Source organism: Lycorma delicatula, chromosome 13 (genome assembly GCF_047948215.1).
Source record: "Lycorma delicatula isolate Av1 chromosome 13, ASM4794821v1, whole genome shotgun sequence".
Classification (NCBI taxonomy): Eukaryota; Metazoa; Arthropoda; class Insecta; order Hemiptera; family Fulgoridae; genus Lycorma; species Lycorma delicatula.
The window spans coordinates 17,972,482-17,997,031 of NC_134467.1; the positions used below are offsets into that span (position 1 = coordinate 17,972,482).

General features: G+C 34.2%; 1 protein-coding gene across 4 annotated transcripts in view; it reads right to left on the minus strand.

Moving 5' to 3' along the window:
• HDAC4 (histone deacetylase 4) overlaps positions 1-24,550 on the minus strand; it is a 425,916-nt gene that overhangs the window by 250,117 nt on the left and 151,249 nt on the right. The window contains exon 1 of one of the 4 annotated variants that reach the window (XM_075381377.1): positions 1,590-1,698. The exons of the other annotated variants lie outside the window; for them this stretch is intronic. The gene's annotated coding sequence lies outside the window, so the exon portion shown is untranslated. Of the gene's footprint in view, positions 1-1,589; positions 1,699-24,550 lie in introns of those variants that run through there. 4 annotated transcript variants of the gene reach the window in all.

Below are 24,550 nucleotides of genomic sequence, written 5' to 3' on the forward strand. Positions count from 1 at the left end.
TCTTCATAGTTTACACAACCAATTGGTGATGTTTTTTTACAATTATTGATCGAAAAAGGTACAAGGAGTAAGTAATTTATTATAAAAATTCGCAAAATATCGAAAATCTTATTATTATCTAAAAATAAAAATGTGGATGTCCGTGGGGCGGAGTGGTAATAGAATCTCGGCCTTTCAACCGGGTGGGGGTTCCCGGGTTCGAATCCCGGTCAGGCAAGGTATTTTTCATACGCTAAAAAAAAATTCCATTTTCTTACTCCCAAGTAAAAGCTTCTACAAAAACATTTCGTGATAAATATATGCGAATTTTAATTATTTATTTATATATATATATATATATATATAAAATAAATTAAACAAAACTTTTCAAAAAAATTACGATATATAACGATACAATAATATATCTAAATTATTGTATGTATTCTAATATTATAATAATACGTGATCAAAAAAGAAATCTATACGAATTTACTAAAATATACAAAAAAATACGACTAACTGTCATTCACAACACATCGTAACCTGGAATGAAGCAAATTCTAAATATTCTTTTAGATTGTTAAATCGATTTCCCGATAATCATCGAGTAATTCAAGATTATCTAAAACTACTTGAATGAAAATATTTAATAAATAAAATTATTTTTATAATTTATTTATTTTTTAATAACGATCCCAATTTAATAAGACAGATATTTATCTAAAAAAAAAAAATCATTTTTTTTTTTCATCATTACGTCCTGGAAGAACAAGTATTTTAATGAAAAATATGACTAGCATTAAAAAAAGAAAAAAAAAAGATTTATTGCCGGGAATTGAGTTAAAACACCTCCAGCTAATTTAAAAAAAAAAACACATTTAAAACACTATAAAATCAAATCACCGTTAATAATTTTACCAGTAAAATAATATTAAAAAAATAAAAAAATCAGAATTTAATTTAGCTAAAGAATTCAATTAACAGGACTGTAAACAGGACTAATCAATCTAAATCTGGTATCAAAGTTAAATAAATGAAATGATGGTTCATCAGTGTTATCAGCCGAAAATGGTCTCGTCTGAAAAAAATTCCCGGTTAAAGTAATCCATTTGTCCTACGGATGGTAATAAATAATAACCTTAAATATACGGCATTTTGTTATACATAAAACCGCATTTACCGGTAATATCTATAAAACTAACAACAAAATAGAAAAGTTAAAAAAAAAATTAAATAACAATTATACGCTCAGAGGCCCTGAAAAAAAATCTATTAATTATATCCCAAAGAGTAAATAAGGTACGATCATATAAAAAATTAAGTATTTAAATAAAACCGTTATATTTATCTAATAAGATCGGAAAACGGGTGATTTAATGTTAATATTATTAATAATTAAATACAACAATATGATAATTAAAAATATAATAAGTTTTAAACAAAAAAAAGGGAAGAAAATAGAGTAATAATATAATTAAGTTGACGCGCCTGAAGATGAAATTATAATAAATAAACCTGTCCTATAAAAAAAAAAAAAACTATATATATATATATATATATATTACATTTTTTTAAAAATTAGGCTAAATAAAAATTTTAAAAAAACTTACCCAACTTTAATGTAATCACTTTAAAATCCTTCAACAAACGATTTTTTAAAAACTAATAAAATGAACGATAAAAAAATAAATAAATAAAAAATTACTATTAACACAAAATAATTATAGATCACTTAAATAACAAACACATTTACGGAAATAATAATAAAACAAATTGTAAAAAAAATTATAATCTGTTAAAATCATTATATATTACTTAAAAATAAACAACGTAAAAAAAAAACACTTCAAAATAAATATTCTTTCTAAAATAAATAATTGCAAAAAAAATAATAATAAACACTATTATTTTAACAAGTAAATCGGTAAGAAAAAAAAAATCTACACCGACAACACACCACTGCGTAGTAAAATAATATTACTTTTTTAATAATAAAAAAGACATAGCATGTTTGAATGTAACTTGGATACTGTACAGACTAGTGACTGAGTTGTTTATTTGGAAAGTAGACTGATTCTGGGAACTAACAGTGTTGACATTTAATAATCATAAAACAAAAAATTCCCTAAAACTTTCCCTCCATCACTAATACTCTAACCTATTTAAAAAAGTTTATAAATTTTTTTCTTTTACCTAATTTAATCAGTTTTTTTTAATATTTTTTATTACCACTATCATTCTGTTATAAATAAATTAATTATAACTGGCTATTTAATTAATTGCTTAACCATAAATTACAATAAAAAATAAATAATTTTTAAGAATAAATATTACATTTTTATTTAATAATAATAATATAATCTTTCCGTTGTTACGTAATAGTAAAAGATTAAATTAAAAAATTTTTATCATATTTATTTTTACATTTATAATTTATTTTTTAAATGACATTGATTTGTTAAGTATTACAAATTAAATTACAAGGATAAAAACTGAAATAAAAATTTACCAATAAAATTGTTTTATTTTACAAATATCCTTGGCGTTGTAGCGTCTCGGCCTTTCATACCGAGATCCCGGGTTTGAATCCGGATCTGGCATGACATTTTTTCAAACGCTATAAATTTCCATCGTGTTAATGACTTCAGCCGTCAAGTTCGTAGAAAAGAATTGTTGAACAAATAACCAGTTATACAAAATTACAAACAATCTTTCACCGGGTCAAAAAAAAATGAAGCAGTCTCGCTCGTAACTCAAAAATAAAAAGATATAATCAAATAAAAACATCATAAAAGTAAATTTCATTTGCTGTAAAAACTTCAATTTATTTTTCTACGGGGAAATTAATACCATTAATATCCTACTTTAATTGAAAAAAAAAAATAAGTGAAAATCGCCGGTGGCCAAATCTGGTGAATATGTAAAGTGTGGAACAGGTTGAAACATCAAAAGAATCTCTGTGGTTATACGCGCCAACCGTTATACTGTTGCAGAATAATTTATCAGCTCAACGGGTTGTCGAACACAACATACCTCCTCTACAAAGATGTTTTTACATCCTTATGCATACTTTTTCCTGTTTAGCCTCCGGTAATTACCGTTTAGATAATACTTCAGAGGATTATATGTACGAGTGTAAGTCGTACATATTCAAGTGTAGTCTTGTACATTCTCAGTTCGACCGTTCCTGAGATGTGTGGTTAATTGAAACCCGACCACCAAATAACACCGGTATCCACGATCTAGTATTCAAATCCGTGTAAAAAAAATAACTGGCTTTACTAGGACTTGAACGCTGTTCCAGCGTTCGACAGTTCCTGTCGACTTCCAAATCAGCTGATTTGTGAAGACGCGTTCACCACTAGACCGACCCGGTGGGTTAAATCCTTATGCATCGCTACAGTCGATCCGTCTTCCAAAATAGTCAATCACGTACACGTGTTTTCAATCTAAAAACAACGTCATTCATACATATTGTTCAGCCATTACGCAGGTCCTGTCACGGTTGTTCCTCTCCACCTTATTCTATCCCTGGCTTACCACTTTGGTTCCGCATATTTTCTCTTTTCCACAATCCCTTTCATCATTTGAAATCTTTTCCTTTCTTCTTTTTTTCTTCCATTCATCAAATCTTCTATCGGATCCTCCAATAATTTTGGTTTTGAGGGGTTCAAATAGATAAAAAACTAAATTTCCTGTTAACAGCGTTATCGGTTGGACGTAAAAACAAAACATACGCTGTACTAAACATTTTACGATTCCATTTCAATGTTTCCGATATGTGTGTCCACTATAGACTAAAAAACTACTGGACCGATTTACGCGCGGGGAAAAGGGAGAAAGGGAAAAATCGAAAAAGGTAAAAGGGAAATTTGAAAAAAGAACAAGGGGAAAATGGAAAAAAGAAAAACGGGGGGAAAAAAGAGGAAAGGGATTAAATAAATTTAATTAACATTAAATTAAATTTAAAATAAATAAATAATTAAATTAAATGAAATTAAAAAAAATAGAATATGTAAAGCAAATAACTGAAGATGTCAGATGCAAAAAAAATTAGTTGAGATTAAAAGCGTAGGTAAAGCATTGGAAATGAAGTAATTCTTTACATCTGTCAAATAAGTAATATTAATACATTGTGAGCGCGCGCAGAGCGACAGTATGAGTAAGTGAGTGCTCGAGAAGAATGCCGTTAAATTTTACAGCTGTATTTCTATGTTTAAAATAATGAAAAAAGTTCATAATAAACATGCGTCAGGAAAAAGACTTTGTTTTTAAATTAGGAATAACAAAGAATTTTATCGTGATTTCTGTTTAGCGGCAAAACGAACCTATACCTAAATTCATCGAAAACCGGGGAAGAAGGGAGAAAGGGAAAAATCGAAATAGGGAAATAGAGAAAAATAGAAAAGGAGAAAATGGGAAAAAAGGGAAAACTAGGAAAAGGAAATGAAATCGGAAAACAGGAAATAGGAAGGGGGAAAAGGAAATGGGGGAAGAGGTAGTGGAAACGAAAGTAAGGGAAAGAGAAACGGGAGAAAAAGGGAAGGGAGAGTGAAGCGAGCTATGAACCTCTGATCGTGACTGGAAGCGCAAGTAACCACAGAGCACGGGCGAAGCCGCGATGCGGATGTTAGATTTGGGATTGTAATAATTTTTTTTTTTATCTTTATTGGACTATTTTCATAAAATGGATCGGTCTAACAAATATTGTTCAATTTTCTGATCTTCCTTTTTTTTTTGTTTTCCTTTATTTAAGTTCTGGGCAACAATTCATTGTTTATAGTGTATTCATTCCTTCAGTATTTTTCATAAAAATGTTAACTACAGTTTTATCAAGATTTAATGAAAATCTAATTATAATATTGTCGATTAAATATTTTTTATTTATAAAAAAATAAGTCTGTTATTAAAAAAGCATTGCGAGTAAAGCGACATCTATATTGTGGGCGAAGTCGCGACGGGCTTCGCTAGTTTATCCTATATTAAAGAGCAGTGTTTTTTTTTTATATACGCTGATGTGGGTCACAGTGATAAGTGTAAAAAATAATTACACCAAATAAAATTACAAAAGGAATCCCCTTCTTGCACCATATCACACGTCAAAGAAAGCAAAAGAGTTCTTCAAATCTAGGCGACCACTGCGATCCTCATCATGAACAATGGTGCGGCCATTTTTAAACTGAATGCGCCACTTCCTCACTTCACTTTCACTCATTATTCCACCTCCGTACACCTCACGAAGTTTCCGATGAATTTCAACGGGTTTGCGGTTTTTTACCGGTAAAAACCTAATCGCTAAACACATAACTCGCGGGATTTTCTATCGAAGCGCACACTTATATATTCACAACGAACAAAGTAGAAAAATCACAGCCTAGACGCTACGACAGCTTGATGCGTACTAAGTGTAGAAAAATTTTGACGCCTATCTATCCCCCAACTATCTCCACGCTAGACACAAACCTAAGTTATTTTCTGGACCGCCCACGTATAATGTTTTAACATACGCGAATGAATTTCCCAATTTAATAATTTCAGAAACTAAAAAACTTACCACAGCACGCTGGTCTTCCACGGTTTAAATCGAAACCAAAAAAATTATAATAATAGAAATTCTTTTCAAACAGGTGATATTTTATATGTCAGGAATGATGACTTTAAAGTCAGATAGTTTCAGATTATTCTTCGTTCGGTGCTATTTATCTCTTTAATTAATAAATTACACTTGTATTGAGAAATTCAGATTAAAATATTTTGGTAAAAGAAGAATGTACATAACGTTTAAAAAAAAAAAAATGTAACGGAAGAAAAAGATCGTAATATATGAAACAGATAATTGAGAATGTAGGAGATAATAAATACGTAAAGGTTAAAGATTATCAAAAAATAAAACACCGGAAAATAAAACAGTAAAAATTAATCTATTCAATTCTACGCTTATAATAGGCTTTTAAAAATTTTCCATAAAATTTATTGAAAAACTGTTAATGAATAAAAATTTAAATTTTACGATCCGTTACACTAACATGTCATTTTGATAATGTACTAAGCCGATTTTACTCAGGAATGACGGAAAAATCTTAATATTTTTTTTCAAATTGACCAACTTTGGATCGCGTGAAAAAACTATTATACGGTATTACTTTCAGTCCCAAGATGGAATTTGGTGGTGAAATTGAATATTCTTTACGTTTTGAAGTACGAGGAGTACTAAAATTCCATTCATTTAACACGAAACCCAAGAATAACGGGAGATTTATGCACCTCCCGACCGATCGCAGAACCTTTTTTCTTTTTTCCTGTTTAGCCTCCGATAACTACCGTTTAGATAATACTTCAGAGGATGATATGTATGAGTGTAAATGAAGTGTAGTCTCGTACATTCTCAGTTCGATCATTCTTGAGATGTGTGGTTAATTGAAAACCCAACCGCCAAAGAACACCGGTATCCACGATCTAGTATTCAAATCCGTGTAAAAATAACTGGCTTTACTAGGACTTGAACGCTGGAACTCTCGACTTCCAAATCAGCTGATTTGGGAAGAGGCGTTCACCACTAGACCAACCCGGCGGGTTTGGTTTATTACTGAACAACGCCTGACGAACCCTTTTCTTTTCTTTTTTCTGTTTAGCCTCCGGTAATTACCGTTCAGATAATACTTCAGAGGATGATATGTATGAGTGTAAATGAAGTGTAGTCTTGTATAGTTTCGAACATTCCTGAGATGTGTGGTTAATTGAAACCCAACCGCCAAAGAACACCGGTATCCACGATCTAGTATTGAAATCCGTGTAAAAATAACTGTCTTTACTAGGATTTGAACTCTCGACATCGAAATCAGCTGATTTGCGATGACGATTTAACCGCTAGACCGACCCGGTCGATCAGTGGCTCCTGGCCTGGCTTATTACTTGACTCTGCGCACCGCAATTTACTGTGGTTCGTCTAAAACGGCGTGAGGCCTTTTCCTTATACCCTACGATATAGGATTCTCTCGGCAGATATCTCTGAGATGCCTGTGCTCGGATACGGCGCGTGGTGGCCCTCTCAAAGATTTCAACATCCTACGGCAAATCTTTTTTTGAGTTATGCGAGATCCGTATATACAAACGTAGAGAGGTCACGCCGAAACTAGTCAAAATGGATTCAGGAATGGACATTTCCGTTAAAATCTGAAAACCGAAATTTTTCGCGTTAATAATACTTTCTTCATACAAGGAAGTAAAACGTAATAAATAAACTCAACCGTAAAATTATCATTTTTACCAAGGATTAACCGTATAATAAAAAACTAATATCAATACTCTCAGAGAAAGCAACAACTAAAATTAAATTATTTACATGCAAGAATAATAACATAGTACGAAGTAATAATTTTATACATATTAGATTTTGTTGGATGTAAAACATAAACAGCTGTATAAAAAAAAGAAAAAAAAAATATATATATATATATATATATTATAAAAATATTTGACAATGATTAAAAGATACATCAAAAAACACTTCTGAAGGAAAGAAAAAAAACAAAACGATTCATTAGAAATGAATCGTCAACTGATCGATACGACAATGTTTTGAGTAAAGAAAAAAAACGATTTTAAAGGAAATAGAACCTGACAACCATTAAAAAAAAAACATCGAAGCATAATTCAGTATACGAATTAAAGGGAGAGAGAGAGAGAAAAAAAGGAATGAAAAATACCGGTAAGCAGAAGCGAGATAGAAAAATGGTGAAAATTATCTCCTCTTTTGTACAGCAAAGTACAACGAAACGAGCAGACTTTCTGTCTCCCCTCGGCAAAGTCCATCTAAGAATCTAGTAGAAGAACCAGGGGGTGGAAACAACGTTACACAACACCTCTAATAAAACATAGAATATAATGCGAGCGAGAAAGACAGAACGAGCGGTAGAAAGAGCCGAAGAATTAAAGGGGATAATAAATGAAATAAACCAAACCGAATCAACCCTTACATACATATATATATATAATACAACGAAACAGAACGTGAAGGTCAAGTTGAACGGATAACCCTTCCTTGCCTACATCATCCAACCATCAACAAACAGAACGTACCTTTAGAATTACCACCACTTTAATTCTACTAATATTACTATTATTATTACAGCAACACAAAAAACCTTGACTTATCACGGAATATATAACCCTTCCTTTAAAAAAAAAAAAACAACGCTTAATTATCATTAAAAAACTAACTCACCCTAAAAATATAAATAAATACATATTTTAAAAGAGAAAATCCTTTTTTAATTTTTTTTTAAATAATCGAACAGCTGGCAAAGATGTTATATAAATTGCCTGGAATTTTTATAGAGCAAATTAAATCCTTTTTTTCCTTCAATGATATTCTTGAAAACAGTTACGATTCTCTACCTGTATGATCACATTTATTTCACTAGTATATAAAAAGAAAACATCTTTTTCGTTCGTTTCCAATAAACGCGAAAACTACTGAACCGATATGAAATCAAATTGTATTTTTCTTATATTCCCAGGAATGTTTACCAAACTTTAAACCTTACCAATTATCACTATACAGAGTGATTCAGGAGGACTTTGACAATTCATTCTAGAGGCTAAAAATAAGAAAAAAGTTCATATAAACATAACTCCGAAAACGCTTCGTTAGCGAGTTATACTGGATGAAAGATTTCGCCCGAGTTTCAGTTCCTCCGGGTAAATTAAGGCTTTCTGAAATTCTGGGAAGGTCAATTAAGGGGAAAATTCAATTGTTTCTTATGGTTTTTGAGCTGGGAAATCGAAAAAAATCGAACTGTATCTCTCTTAGTTTCTAAGATAACCCGTGTAAAACGCCAAAAATAGAGTCAAAAAACACATTTTTTTTCGTTTGACGTACAATAAAAAATTATTAAATTGGCTATAAATCTTCCATTTTTTAAACATAAATTGTTGAGAATTTAATTATAAGAAGATTTATGTAAATAATGTCAACAAAAAAGAAATAAAATTTGAAATATGTCGACTTTTATTAACAACAAACCGACGAAAACATAGAAGAAAATGTTACAAAAAAAGAAAACAGACATGTCTAGTAGGTACAATAAATTTAGACCTACGGAAAAAAAGTTGGCGACACTGTTTTTTTTCATCACAATTTGTTTAAATACTACTCATTGTTGTCAGTTAATTGTGGTAATGCGATAAATAACCTTTCACTGATCAATCGTGTTTGCAGTATTACGTCGAATTCTTATCGTAAAAATGTTTAGGTAATGAATTTATTATATTGCTGGAAAATATCCCCTTAGCAATACGAATTGAAATATATTACCGACTTGATGGAGCTGCTAAACATTTCACTAATGAAGTAAGGCAGTGTCTTGATGAAAAGTTTACTGGTAAATGGATAGGACGTGGAGGGCTGGTTAATTGGCCACCCAGATCCACAGACCTCACTCGGTTGGATTATTGTTTGTGGGGACGGTTAAAAAATGAGGTTTACAAGCAAAAAGTAGACACACGCGATGAACTGATCGCTCGAATTCTAACGCTGCAGTTATAATCAAGGAACGCAAAGATACATTAAAGAATGGTGACAAAAAATCTAGTACAAGGGTTGAAAAGTGCATTGAACACAACGGTGGCATTTTTTAAAGTTATTAAACCACATGAAATACTACTTGTAAGCAGCATTTGATCATTATCATAAAAAATAGTAAGTATTCTTTCTTCCTCCTGTTATTTTCTACTGTACATAACGAAAAGATTTTTTCAATATGTTAAACATTATCTGTTTTGTGGTTAATAACAGTGGACATGTTTAAAATTTTATTTGTTTTCTGTTGGCATTATTTACATCAATCTTCTTATAATTAAATTCTCTACAATTTATGTTTAAAAAATGTATGATTTATTGCCAATTTAACAACGTTATTGTACGTAAAACGTAAAAAAATGTAATTTTTTACCCAATTTTTGGCGTTATACAAGGGATATCTTAGAAACTAAGAGAGATACAATTCTGGGACATATTTTTTTCGATTTCCCAGCTCAAAAACAATAAGAAACAATTGAATTTGCCCCTTAATTGACCTTCCCAGAATTTCAGAAAGCCTTAATTTACCCGGAGGAACTGAAACTCGGAAGAAATCTTTGATCCAGTATAACTCGGTAACGAAGCGTTTTCGGACCTATGTTTATGTGAACTTTTTTCTTATTTTTAGCCTCTACAATGAGTTGTCAAAGTATTGCCCTATCGTCCTGAATCACTCTGTATAAATCGTAGATTACAAAAATTCTTTCAACTACGCAAGAAGGGGATTCCTTTTATAATTTTATTTGGTGTAATTATTTTTTACACTTATCACTGTGACCCACATCAGCGTATATAAAAAATAAACACTGCTCTTTAATATAGGATAAACTAGCGAAGCCCGTCGCGACTTCGCCCACAATATAGATGTCGCTTTACTCGCAATGCTTTCTTAATAACAGACTTATTTTTTTGTAAATAAAAAATATTTAATCGACAATATTATAATTAGATTTTCATTAAATCCTGATAAAACGGTAGTTAACATTTTTATGAAAAATACTGAAGGAATGAATACACTATAAACAATGAATTGTTGCCCAGAACTTAAATAAAGGAAGATCAGAAAATTGAACAATATTTGTTAGACCGATCCATTTTATGAAAATAGTCCAATAAAGATAAAAAAAAAATTATTACAATCCCAAATCTAACATCCGCATCGCGGCTTCGCCCGTGCTCTGTGGTTACTTGCGCTTCCAGTCACGATCAGAGGTTTATAGCTCGCTTCACTCTCCCTTCCCTTTTTCTCCCGTTTTCCTTTCCTTCTCCCGTTTCTCTTTCCCTTACTTTCCTTTCCACTACCTCTTCCCCCATTTGCTTTTCCCCCTTCCTATTTCCTGTTTTCCGATTTCATTTCCTTTTCCTAGTTTTCCCTTTTTTCCTATTTTCTCCTTTTCTATTTTTCTCTATTTCCCTATTTCTATTTTTCCCTTTCTCCCTTCTTCCCTGGTTTTCGATACCGATTGGTTTTCGATGAATTTAGGTATAAGTTCGTTTTGCCGCTAAGCAGAAATCACGATAAAATTCTTTGTTATTCCTAATTTAAAAACAAAGTCTTTTTCTGACGTATGTTTATTATGAACTTTTTTCATTATTTTAAACATAAAAATACAGCTGTAAAATTTAACGGCATTCTTCTCGAGCACTCACTTACTCATACTGTCGCTGTGCGCGCGCTCACAATGTATTAATATTACTTATTTGACAGATGTAATGAATTACTTCATTTCCAATGCTTTACCTACGCTTTTAACTAATTTTTTTGCATCTGACATCTTCAGTTATTTGCTTTACATATTCTAATTTTTTTAATTTCATTTAATTTAATTATTTATTTATTTTAAATTTAATTTAATACTAATTAAATTTATTTAATCCCTTTCCTCTTTTCCCCCCCCGTTTTTCTTTTTTCCATTTTCCCCTTGTTTTTTTTTCAAATTTCCCTTTTACCTTTTTCGATTTTTCCCTTTCTCCCTTTTCCCCGCGCGTAAATCGGCCCAGTAGTTTTTTAGTCTATAATGGACACACGTATCGGAAACATTGAAATGGAATCGTAAAATGTTTAGTATAGCATATGTTATGTTTTAACGTCCAACAGATAGCGCTGTTAACAGAAAATTTAGCTTTTTATCTATTTTAACCCCTCAAAACCAAAATTTTGCAAAATCCTTTCCTAGTGCACGCCTACTTAAAGATACGAAGGTACCCTAAAAAAAATTCAAGTCTCTACCTGTAATAGTTTTGGTTGTACTTGATTATGATTCGGTGAATCAGTCAGGACATTCTCTTTTATATAGGAGATAAAGAGCGTGCGGGTGACAATTTTGTTTTCAATTTTTTTAAATATATATATATATGCGGGGTTTTCCGGTACGTATTCAGGTTGTTCCAGACTTCAGGATCTGATTAAGGGCAAAAAGGTTTAAATACACGCAAGTCCTCTGGTCGCCATTTTGTAAATCTCAATAAAAAAAAATTATTTCTCGGGAACGAGTAAACCTATTTTAATTAAATTTGGCAAATCTAAGACTACGTCTTAGTCTACAAAATGAAAAAATTTGGTAACGTCACCTTCAAAAATTTCAAAATTGGGGCCATCTTAATTTTTTATTCAATATCTCTGTAATTAAGAGAGATTATCTCTAAAGTAAACACAGTTTTATCGTAAAAACATTTCTGAAAACTTTATAAATATTTTTTATTTCTCTTAAACTACTACTTCTCTATATAATCGCCACATGAATTAAGAAGACAATTATCGTAGTGATACACCAGCTTCAATATACCCTTGTTGTACTCTTCTGCCGCCAGTCCATTTAGCCACTGATTAACAGCATTTTTAAGTTCATCGTCACCCGCGAATCGCTTACCATACAAAAATTCTTTCAATTTCCCAAACAAATGGTAATATATGTTTCATGGCCGGTAACAATTCACTTAAGGAACTCATCACCTTTTTCTGTGTTATTAAAAATTCCAAAATATTCCGTATTAAAAATTCCAAACCAGATTCCATTCGGATTTTTGTGATGTTCCGTTAAGACATGCGGCACTCGACGTGCACAAACCTTTCTGAAGCCTAAACGGTCGTGAACAATGCGATCGATCTTTAAACGTCAGGAAAAAGAAGGGCCAAGTCGGAAATCGTTGAGCGACGATCTTTTCCGATTTAATTATCGACGCGTTTCAACAAATCCTCGATAATTACCGACGGCCTACCCGAACGTTTTTCATCGTGCGCATTAATTCTGTTACTTCTAAACCTTTCACACCATATTCGGACGTTTCTTTCATTTATTACATTATCACCGTACACAGCGACCGAATGCCTATGAATTTCAGCCGGCTTAACGTTTTGACGGTTCAAAAAATCGCGTATTTCACGTTCGGCGGCAACGTCGATTTTCCTATTCATTTTATAACGTGATAACTCGCACGAGTAATCAAAAATACTACAACGCGACAACTTACAGACAACAATGCGGTGTGTACATTACTAGCATGACCATGAACGATACAGTTTCGCCAACCATCACGAGAGAAATTTCCCAGCGGTATTTACTTTAGATATCCCTCGTATATAATGGGTAGCCGAAAACTCACTACACCGTTCGAATGGATTTTTACTATTAATTCATTTAGAATTATCTTCTTTCAGATTAATAGAAAGTAATTCTTGGATATTAATTATCAAAAAATGCACGATTGTGTGACGTGTTAAAAAAAATTATATTTTAGCTACAAAATCAGCTATCAATTATGTTAACGTAGATAGGTAGCTTACACTCGTCATTTTGATGTCAGACCAAAACCATCTGTACAAGTAATATCTTACTTCATCGGTCTGACGTGCAGGTGTCTGTATGATCGACCACGTGCTGGAGAACAATCAAGAGGGCACAAGGAAGAATCGAAGAAGAGCCTTCTACATAAACCACAAGGCGGTTCAACAGCTGGACATATACCAAACGTCGCTATAGAGAATTCAAAGGATGCTGAATGTCTATCTGCCGGTATAAGATACCGTACAAGGACTGAAGCCAGCCTTTTATGGAGCAGTTCTGGAGTATGTTATCAATATCCAAGAACTTCCAAGGCAAAAAACTGATCTCATTCTCCAGCTTATTGCGGATGACGAGGTCCAATTCCACCTAATCGAATTTGTGGGAATTAAAATCCCAAGAATATTCCGCCGAAGTCAATTACAAACCCGTAAAAGTGTAGTGTAGATGCGGAAACAACTCTTATTTCTTTGATTATTTCTTTGAAGTTGAAACAGAAATTTCACTAACAGTCAACGCAGATTCTGGACAATTCCATGCGTCCAGCAGTCGACCTACACGTCCGTTTGTCCTCTATATAGGCAGGAAGATGATACTACTACCCGTACAGCATCCACCACAACGCTTAAGGGAAATTTTATGGATTTCGAAACGTTTTTCGAAACTTTGAAATCAACTGGCGTCACGTTCATCTAACTTAATCCATTCAAACCTTTATTTTTGGGGCTATTTAAAAAGATAAAAAGTATACCATAATAATCCTTGGACCGTTTATTAATTCAAGGCTAACATCTGTTATGATATTGAAGGAATTAGCCAAAAAAACATTTCGACTGGTGATGTTAGATACCTTATAAAGAAAGGAACATTGTAAAGAGCAAAATAGTGGATAATTATTAAAGGATGTAAGTCTGAAAACTAAATAAATTTTATTTATATTATTTCTTTGTAAAAATATAAGTGTGAATGAGTAAAAAAATGAAAATATTATTGTATTTCAAACTGTCTAATGACTTTTGGACCATCTGTATATATATATATATATAGGTATAGTGAAAGACAAGGGGATCACACTTCTGCGAATCGGTTAATTTTAGAGTTGAGGGTTGTAAGTTATGGTAGGTGGTCGCAGGTGGAAGAGGTTCAGGTGCTGGCTTATGCAGATGACCTTGCAGTCCTCGTAGAGGGAAGGACGGTCTTGGAGGTGCGGGAGAGGGTGTATGCGGCCATCGACACTATACAGGAGTGGTTGAGGTCCAGGAGTCTGCAACTGTCTACGGAAAAATGCCGGTGTATTGCCTTTACGGGTAGAAGAGTGCTAGAACCGTTCAATATTTCCATCAACGGTCATGCTATAGAAGAAGCGAATAACATCAAGTACTTAGGAGTTATCCTCCAGAAAAACGGTAGATACACCGAGCACATAGTCAATGTATGCAACAAGGCAGAAAGGATGATAAAAAGTCTAAACATCATTATGTCATCGCAGAATGCCCCTCGGGCCTCAAAGCGCCGTTTACTGGCGACCACCGTCGTGTCTTCGCTTATGTATGCCGTTCCGGCCTGGTGGCGCTCTATCGCCATCAGGCGCAACAAAGAGAGACTGGCGAGGACGCACAGGTGTGTGCTCCTAGGTGTTGTGTCCGCATACAGGACAGTGTCCTATGCCGCCCTGTGCGTGTTATCGGGTACACCTCCTATTGACCTAATCGCAAAAAAGAGGGTGGAGAGGGCACAAGGCAAGCCAGAACAAGAGGTCAGGGATGCCGTTTATAATATCTGGCAGGAAAGATGGTCGCAGGAAGCTGTGGGTCGATGGACGAGAACCCTCATCCCCAACATCAAGCCACGGTTGTCGAGAAGATTTGGTGAGGTTGATCATCACCTATCGCAGTTTTTTACAGGACATGGTTCCTTCAATAACTACCTGCACAAAATAGGCAAGAGAGAAGAGCCAATTTGCAACTACTGCAACGAGATAGATGATGCTGAGCACACCTTTTTTGAGTGCAATAGGTGGGACACACTTAGACATAGTAAGGCACTCACAGGTATAACTCCAGAGACAACAATAGACTACATGCTAAGAAGCGAGTCAAACTGGAATAATTTTGCTAGTTTTGTTAGAGAAGTTGTTCTACAAAAATACTCCGATGAGAGAAGACAAGGTGTTGGCTAGAATAGGACTGGGTGGACAGCCTTGCTGGTGAGGTCCAGCATGCTGCGGTGTGTTGGCACTGATGAGCCACCAAGGACTCCACGGGTAACAGTCAGGCAAGAGCACACTGAATACTGAAGGGACCCGGTACCGCGTCGCGGCGAACTGGGTCTGGCGTGGTGTATTAGTATTGCCCTTTTGGGTCCCCAAGGGGCCAATATTGATAAAGAACTCTCAAAAAGAGCTAACCGGTAGGCCTTGCCGGTATATAGCCGGTAGGTGGGGAGGCCTATTTGAGTTTAAAGACACTCCCCTGGGCGGCGTAATACCAACAAGTCGGTCCGGCCCAGGGGAGCTGAGAGAAAAAAAAAAAAAAAAAAAAAAAAAAAAAAAAAAAAAAAAGGTGGAAGAGGCCAATCCAAGGCGCTAACTTTTTTTAAATACACTGTTGGGAATAATTTTAGGCATTTGTATCGATGGCATTTTGAAAAGAGGCCAAACTGATGACTGTGTTGTATTATCAAGTTTAGTGGGTCTAAAAGACAACCTCCAGTAAAGACCATCAGAGATAGGAAAGCAACGGGTGGTGTGTCGACCGGGATCGTTACAAGGGGGATGTCATGCCCTACGGCAATAAGTATATATATATATATATATATACATAGTACATAAATATATTACAGAATTAAAGCAATAATTAATACCTGATACTTGATCTTCCACGTTAAGGATAAAAATTACTCACCTGAAACAAAAAATAAACAAAAATTAATGACAATTTAAAGAAGCCGACAACCGTGATTTGTTTCTGATGCACAGCTTACACGGCACAACTTAATTTAAAATACAGGATGTCCCATATAAAAGGCAACCAAACTTATATTGGTAGGTATTGAAATAATAAAAAGGCATGTGTAAATGTAAAGGTAATTTTTATTATAACCATCAATTACCTTACATTAAGAGTAAATGTTGGAAGTGGCCACCATATTCTTGAATACAAGCTTCAATTCTTTTTACAGCGTTTCTTGCAACTTTTTTCAAAGTTTGCGGCTGGATATTTAATACAGCTTGTTCAATATTGACTTTCAGTCGTTCAAGTGTTCGTGGTTTGTTGCTGTAGGCTTTTTCTTTGAGGTAAACCCGTAGAAAAAAACCGCCGCAGTCAAATCTGGAGATCTCGGTGGCCACGAGCCTCCACCGATAACACGATTACCAAAGATTCCTCGACGATAGAAGTTGAACCTGCGTAGTGCGATGTCGCACCGTCATGTTGTAGCCAGCGGTGTCTGTCTTCCTCTTGCAAGAGTGCGATGAACCGAAATAAAATATCCTGATATCGTTCTGCATTAATGGTGTACTCGAAAAAAATAGGACCGATTATTTTCTTCGGCGATATTGCGCACCACACGCCTGACTTCTGCGGGTGTAATTGTTTTTCGTGATAAACGTGTGGATTTTCAGCGCTCCAAATTCTCCTGTTTTGGCTGTTTACGTAGCCATCCGAATGAAACCCGAGGGAAATAACGAATCCGTAACGTTAATTCCCTAGCGCAGAAATCTACGGAACCGTTGAAATATTGTACCAGTTTTTTTTTGTCGGGCTCAAGAAGTCGATGAACCGTTTGAATGCGATAAGGTCGTAATTGTAATCGTTTGGTCGCCCGATGAACAATCGATTTAGACAAATTAATTTCAGCAAACAAACGGCTGATAGATTTTTTTGGCGAGGCGAGTAATCGGTCTTTGATTTCAGCGACTGTATCTGTATTCAACACCGACGCAGATCTTTTGCGTTCCTTGTTATTAACAGAACCGGTCTCTATAAATTTTGCGACTAACCTTAATACTGATGTTTTGTTAGGAACTGGTTTTTCCGGGTACTTATGGCACTCAAACAAATCTTGCACTGCAACCATTGATTTCGTACTGAAGTACGACTCGACAATGAAAACAAGTTCATCTAGCGAAAACACCATCTTGTCTCTAGCGATACACTGAACGTTATGATCGCATTGTTGTTACTATCGGTAGTGTTCTACTGCGTCGCCGCGATGTTCAGATTTGGATGAGTCCATTTCAATAACGAGTAGGGGAGTAAGCTTGACTTTGGAAATTTCATGGATGAGTGATTGATGGGTTGCGTTTTATATGGGACACCCTGTATTTATCATCTGTTATATATTTAAATACTAGGTGGAAAGACGTGCGTTAGGCACGCCCTCCTTTAACAAAAGCTAAATTAGAAATCTAATTCTATAACTGATACTATCGAATCGGGATTTTCCGCTAGCGATCGGTAAATTCCGCTACTAAGTTATGGGAAACTGACACACACGCAGACCGTCATACCCAAATGCATTTTAGTAGCCCACATACAATTGCTTTTTGTTAGGGTAAAGTATTCTTTTTTTTAATTTAATAATGAATTATAATTATAGCTTTCGCTCATACCGTATTTAATTCGCTCGGGTAGCGGCGACGGTCAGCACCAAGTAAACTAATGTGATTTTACAACTTATATAGAACGAATTTCGCTCGTATGATCGGTAAACTGATGTAACCACGACGTTTAACACACCAGGTAGAGAAAACAGGGCGATCGAATTGCAGACCCGGCCAGACCCGATTATTTTTTTACGCTTTAAATATTATTCATTTATTTAATTTTACCGCCCATCTGTGACGTCACAGCATAGCAGACGACTACAACGGTATTTTTTGTGAATCAAGGTGCGATTTATCAAAAAATGTTTTTTTCTATTATTGTTATCGTTAAAAAAAGCGCAAAACACGCTCAGTTAGCTATTAGTTCAGAGCATTTGTTTTGAGGAGGGCGTGCGATTTTGCAAAACGGTTTGTTTTTTGCAAACATTATTATTTTTTAATTGTTAACAAACGCGCCAAGAAAAATAAAACCTCAAGGCGAAATCTTGAGATACTGAGGGTGACTTTGCTTTACAGCCTCACTCCCTTGACCTTTTCAAGTTGAAAATTTAACGACATCAATGCCCCATATAGAGAAGAACCCTGACAAAGTCTGGTTAAAATTGGTCTAATAGTTCTTAAGATATAAGTTGATTTAGAGACCAACAACGAATATACACACACGTACATACGAACACTTCCGTCCGGTTTTTTTGGGTTCCTTATGTGTCAAAACGCTCAAGATCCGGTGAAAACCGCATATGCCCAAATTGGACCGATTACAATACTTTCCCTTCTAAAGTTATAGCACTATCTAAACGGGAAAGTAAAAATATATAAAATAAATAAAATAAAATATTATAATAAGGGTACAACCACTGTAAATCAGCTGTTCTAATAATTTCTGTTACGTAATGGAATATAACCTAAGTTCAAATAAAATGAAATACCACTCGAGTGAACATGATTGGATCTCGCCTATATTTCCGATTAATATGCCACTTCTAACCAGATATTACTTTTCAATCAATTTCGTACGGACATGTTTTAACGCCACAATATTCCATCAATTCAATAATTTGTCGTTCAATCAAAATTACATTGAACGTAATAAATAAAACAATTTTATAAAATTTAACGATTTTTTTTCATTAAAAAATTAAAAAATGTAAATTGGCAGTTTATTTTTAGCATTTTAACAATTAATTAGTTGAAAAAATATCTTATAACATTCTAAGTATTGAATACTACATCCCGACATCACTTTTCGTATCACCTTTCAAATAACACAACCGTCAAATGGAATTTTTTTTTGGTTTTCGATTCAAACTGATGTACCATGACAAAATGATTGCGGTAACTTCTTGACAAATTTTTCCTTTGAGTTCTTCAAAGTTTCAAAAAACTATCCTCGTAAGAAAATCGCATACTATTAAATTCGGTGATGTAAAAATACAAAAAATCTATGTGTCTGAAGAAGGAAGTATCTAAAACGTCGTTTACTAATCATCTAGTCATGCAACCAATCACCCGAGGATTTGAAATTATGGATCTAGACTGATTTTCAGTGGTGACTCGCGTATACTGTGGAACTGCAGCACCCCCTACTTGATATTATCGATAACATTTAATATAATGAGTTTTTTCTTTAATAAATAATCCTTAAGCTTAATCTCAACAGCCATCCCCCAGTTTATGAAAAATATACAAAAAAAATTCTATGGAACTGTGCGCTTCACAGTTCCAGCGGCGTGGTATTTGGCTGTTGTGATCATGCGCACGTAGGAAGCTGCTCGCGAGGCTGCGAAGGAGAAAGAGCACTGTCGCTCCCGCAGTGCCGACCCTGACGTGCCGGTGGAAGGTAGGGCTTTTTTTTTTTACTCCGCGAGTGTACGGAATGTTCCTTGTTCGTTCCCTTTTCTAGTTTAGCCGGTGGAAGGAATGTGAAAGCGGTTTAGTTGTTTTTACAGTAGAAAATGACGGAAAGCGAGGGCTCTTTGATCGCCAAATCTGTCCAAAAACACGCTGAAAGGACGAAACAGAACGTAATTAGTTAAAACTAATTATGTATTTGTTTCTGTGTACATAAAAATTTTAATTAAGTACCGCTGGACTATAGTTTAAGCGGACATTTTATTATTTATTCGGTTAAACTGAATTCCGTATTCTTGAATATTATTAAGTGTAGAATTAGATTTTTATCCTGCTTCCAGCTATTCTATTTGATTCTTTTATTTTACAGAAAACTTTAACCATAGCATTGAAAAGGCCTAGAAAAAAAACATTTTCTGGAGCAGCACGCCCACTAATTTTAGTTACGAGCCGCCACTGCTGATTTTAGATAAAGGTTTTCTTCGACTATTAACAAACGGGACACCCATCTAGCAGAAAGCATTTTTATTCCCACAACATCGGTAAACTGCGGCAGACACGGTTTGGCAGGTCCCACAGAACTGTATCTCTCTTAGTTTCTAAGATATCCCATGTGAAACGCCAAAAATAGGGTAAAAAAACACAGACCTATTTTTTTTCGATTTCCCAGCTCAAAAACAATAAGAAACAATTGAATTTGCCTCTTAATTGATCTTCCCAGAATTTCAGAAAGCCTTAATTTACCCGGAGGAACTAAAACTCGGGCGAAATCTTTCACCCTGTATAACTCGCTAACGAAGCGTTTTCGGACATATGTTTATATGCACTTTTTTCTTATTTTTAGCCTCTAGAATGAGTTGTCAAACTATTGCCTTATCCTCCTGAATCGCCCTGTATACATAAACGTTTGAACTGATGGTGATTTTGGGGTCTGGAGGATGTAAAGCTTCGAAGATATGTCGACATTTTCCGGGAGGCGAATTACCGTACCCATTTTAATAGGTAGATTTTTTAAAGAAATCTACTTAAAAATGTGCAAATGTAATTTAATAGGCGTACAAAGAATTCATGTGATGTCCACATCAGATTTTTTGTTTTAGATGTAACAGATCATTTTCACGTTTATTTATGATTATAAAAATATTGTTACCAAGATTTTTGTGTGAAATTTACCGTTCTACAACTTTTGTTTGTAATAATCTTCGACAAATTCAATATTTAACCAGTTACAACCGGAAAACGGGACTACGACAAGTTTACATCGATGTAGAGAGGGTCATTTTAATAGATCCACTCGGGTATCTCAAAATTGGTAGTGAGGCTCTTGACTTTTAGTATATAAGAGATTCCACACATCTCAGGAACGGTCGAACTGAGAATGTACAAGACTACACTTCATTTACACTCATACATATCATCCTCATTCATCCTCTGAAGAATTATCTAAACGGTAGTTACCGGAGGCTAAACAGGAAAAGAAAGAAAGTATATAAGAGAACCTTACCACCTTGTCTGATCGACAGGAAAATTTTACCCTTATATTCGTGTTTTGAATCTAATGAGCCAACTCTAACCAGGATATCTGTGAGACGTATGTACCGATAGATGAAAATATGATTTGTTTAGTAAAGAAGGAATAAGGGAACCACTTAACTCCTCAATTTTCTTAATACGTCTAACACATAAAATATTTATAAAGTTAAAAAGGAAATACGTCAATCAATTTTTATCATATACTAATTTAAAAAAAAAATAGGCTGATAAAAAAAATTTAACGACATACGTAACAAAAATTCTCACGAAGATGTTTAGCTTATTTTGATTTAAATCAATTCCTGAACTTTAGTACACATTTTTGGGACACTCCGTATACATACATTGTGCTTGATAAGAAATATTAATCGCCGATTGATTTCACATTAAAATACGGTACAGTATGATTCATCATAATTAATTATATAAATTCTACTACTATAGGAGGATAAAACATTTTATCTAATACTTGCAGTTAAAATCACAGAAAACATTGTTTAATTGTGGATAAATTCCGTATGAAATCAGACTATAAAAACTTGTTTAAAGTAAAAACATCCGGCGTTTTGTGGTTACAACTAAAAATAAATAATGTTAAATACCGGAAATTACCTAGACGATCGATAAATGTACAGGATGATTCAGAGAAACGGAAAATTAAAAAAATTAAATAACTTCAATGAAAATTTTTTTTAGAAAGTGAATTTTATTTCATGTAATTGTAAAAAAATTTTCCATTTTAGGATACATACATTTCAGTTTATTTTTTAAAAGATTACATCTTCCAGGTGACCACCTCTTCTACGTAAACACATACGAAGTCTCTTCGTTAAATTGTTCGTGGTTTGACGTAAAATCTCGACTGGAATTTCCGCAATTGCTTCTCGGATCTTTGCCTTCAGTTCTTCCGTTGTAGCAGGTCTACTGTGGAACACTTTGCTTTTAAGGTGACCCCACAAAAAGTAATCGCAAGCTGAGAGATCAGACGATCTGGGAGGCCGTCTAATGTCACCGTTTCGTGAAACGACACGTTGTCCAAACAATCGGTGTACAGCTGTAATCGATATTCGTGTATTACATGACGTTACTCCGTCTTGTTGAAACCAGGCTGTGTTAAGAATCGGAGGAAATCTCTTTTGTTGTTCCACAACAAAGGTTTCAAGCACGGCTACGTAACGAGCCGACGTCACTGTAATCGCAAGACCGTTCTCATCCTCAAAAAAATAAGGGCCTATAACACCGTAAGATGACATAGCACACCACACAGTCGCTTTCTGGCTGTGCAACGGACGCTGGTGTAGCTGCGTAGGATTTTCTTGCGCCCGGTATCTGAAATTTTGCTCGTTAACAAATCCATCGAGGTGGATATGCGCTTCGTCTGACGTCCACAGTTCGTGAACAAAATCTTCGTTATCGTTTATCTTCTGAAGCATTACATTACAGAATTGTGCTCGCACAACCGCATCGTTCGGTTTCAGTTCCTGGACGGTCTGCAACTCGTACGGATGGAATTGCAAGTCCTTCACTAACATTCTTCGAACGCTTGAACTATGCGATTGTAAAGATGCTGAAATACGACGGATTGACTAATGTCAATCCGTCGTCAGTTGATGCAACTGCTCAGTTGTGCCGCTTGGACTAGAAGTAGCTTATAGACCAAGGTCAAAGATGGTGTGCCTACGCAAGCTGCAGGGTTGCCACATCTTGCAAAGAAAAATCAATCTCATTACTTTATCGTCGCACCTCGTATATTCAAATCTTACTTACTTTTATACGGATTTGAATAATAAACAATGCATAATTTGGTGATCAGAGTTCAATTAAGCATACATCTCAAGAATGGTCAGTGTGCACCCGACAACATCGCATTTACACATCATTTTCATTTCACTGGACATTTCGGTTACTTACTGTTCACAAGTTAAACAGATCACTAGAAATAGAAATAAAAATGATCAGTAATTTTTTATTGCTGCTCTCAAACTAGTAAAAAATAACCTAAGCATTATTAAAATTGGATATATAATTTTTATTACGTTTTTAAATTAATTTCTACGCCAGAAGAAATACAACATATAATTTCAGCCCGGAAAAATTAATAATTTCTTCAAAATATATTAGCGCTTTGAAATTAAAATTTTTATTTATTCCTTATAAAAATTACATAATAATTTCCAAGAAATTTCTTTAAATTCGGTATCATATAATTTAACTGTAGAATGCCAAGTATTTGCACGGAATAAGTAAGAACGTATATGAATTTATTAGTTTTATTTTTGTTACCGATATAGTACAATTATAGAGGAAATAAAATAGGGTGAAACATTTTTGTGGGCGGATACCTCTGTAAGAGTGTGTAGGAAGAAGAAAATGTAACAGAATAAATATATATATATATATATATATATATATATATAGAGAGAGAGAGAGAGAGAGAGAGAGAGAATAAAGGATGATTTAAATGTAGGTAGTTGATAGAAAAAGAGAGATAGATATATTATTTGGAAGAGAGATGTACTGTTTATTAGGAAATGCAATTTCGCAGGGCGTTTCTCGGAAAAGTTACCATGGCAACAGATAAATTCATCTATTTCCCCGTTTACTTATGCGTTAAGTTTGCCAATTTTTGAATTAACTATTTTTCTCTCTCCTTCTCGCTGTATCTCTCCTTACCTCTCTTTCTCACCGCACGCGCGCGCGCGTGAAGAGAAGCATAAATTTTCAACATTTATTTTCGTTTTCGTTTTATATTTTTACTTACCGGTAAATCTAATGGACCAGTCCAATTTTTGGAATGGAATGAATCGTAGTAAATAATAAAAAAACATCTGATGTGGACAGAACAAGATTTCCTTGTACTCTTATTAAATTACATAAACACAATTTTTCGGGCACTTCATTTAAACTTATTTCATTTGAAAGTGAGATACGAGCATCCCATTCTTTAATAAAATGGACGGTTACATAACTGCATTGTGATGAATACCGATTGCATCACATGTTTTTCTGGGGTCCGTATCGGAATTTTATATTAGTTTATATATTAATTTTGTTTCACGTCATGGTAGTTACGTGGTGTAGGTGAAAACGTGTCGGATCCGTAACCATTCACACATAGGTTCGAATCCGACTCATATACATATAATTTTTTTTAACTTTGTTTTTTAATTTAAAAACACTGAATTATTATTTATTAAACTAAATGTTTGAATTAAAATG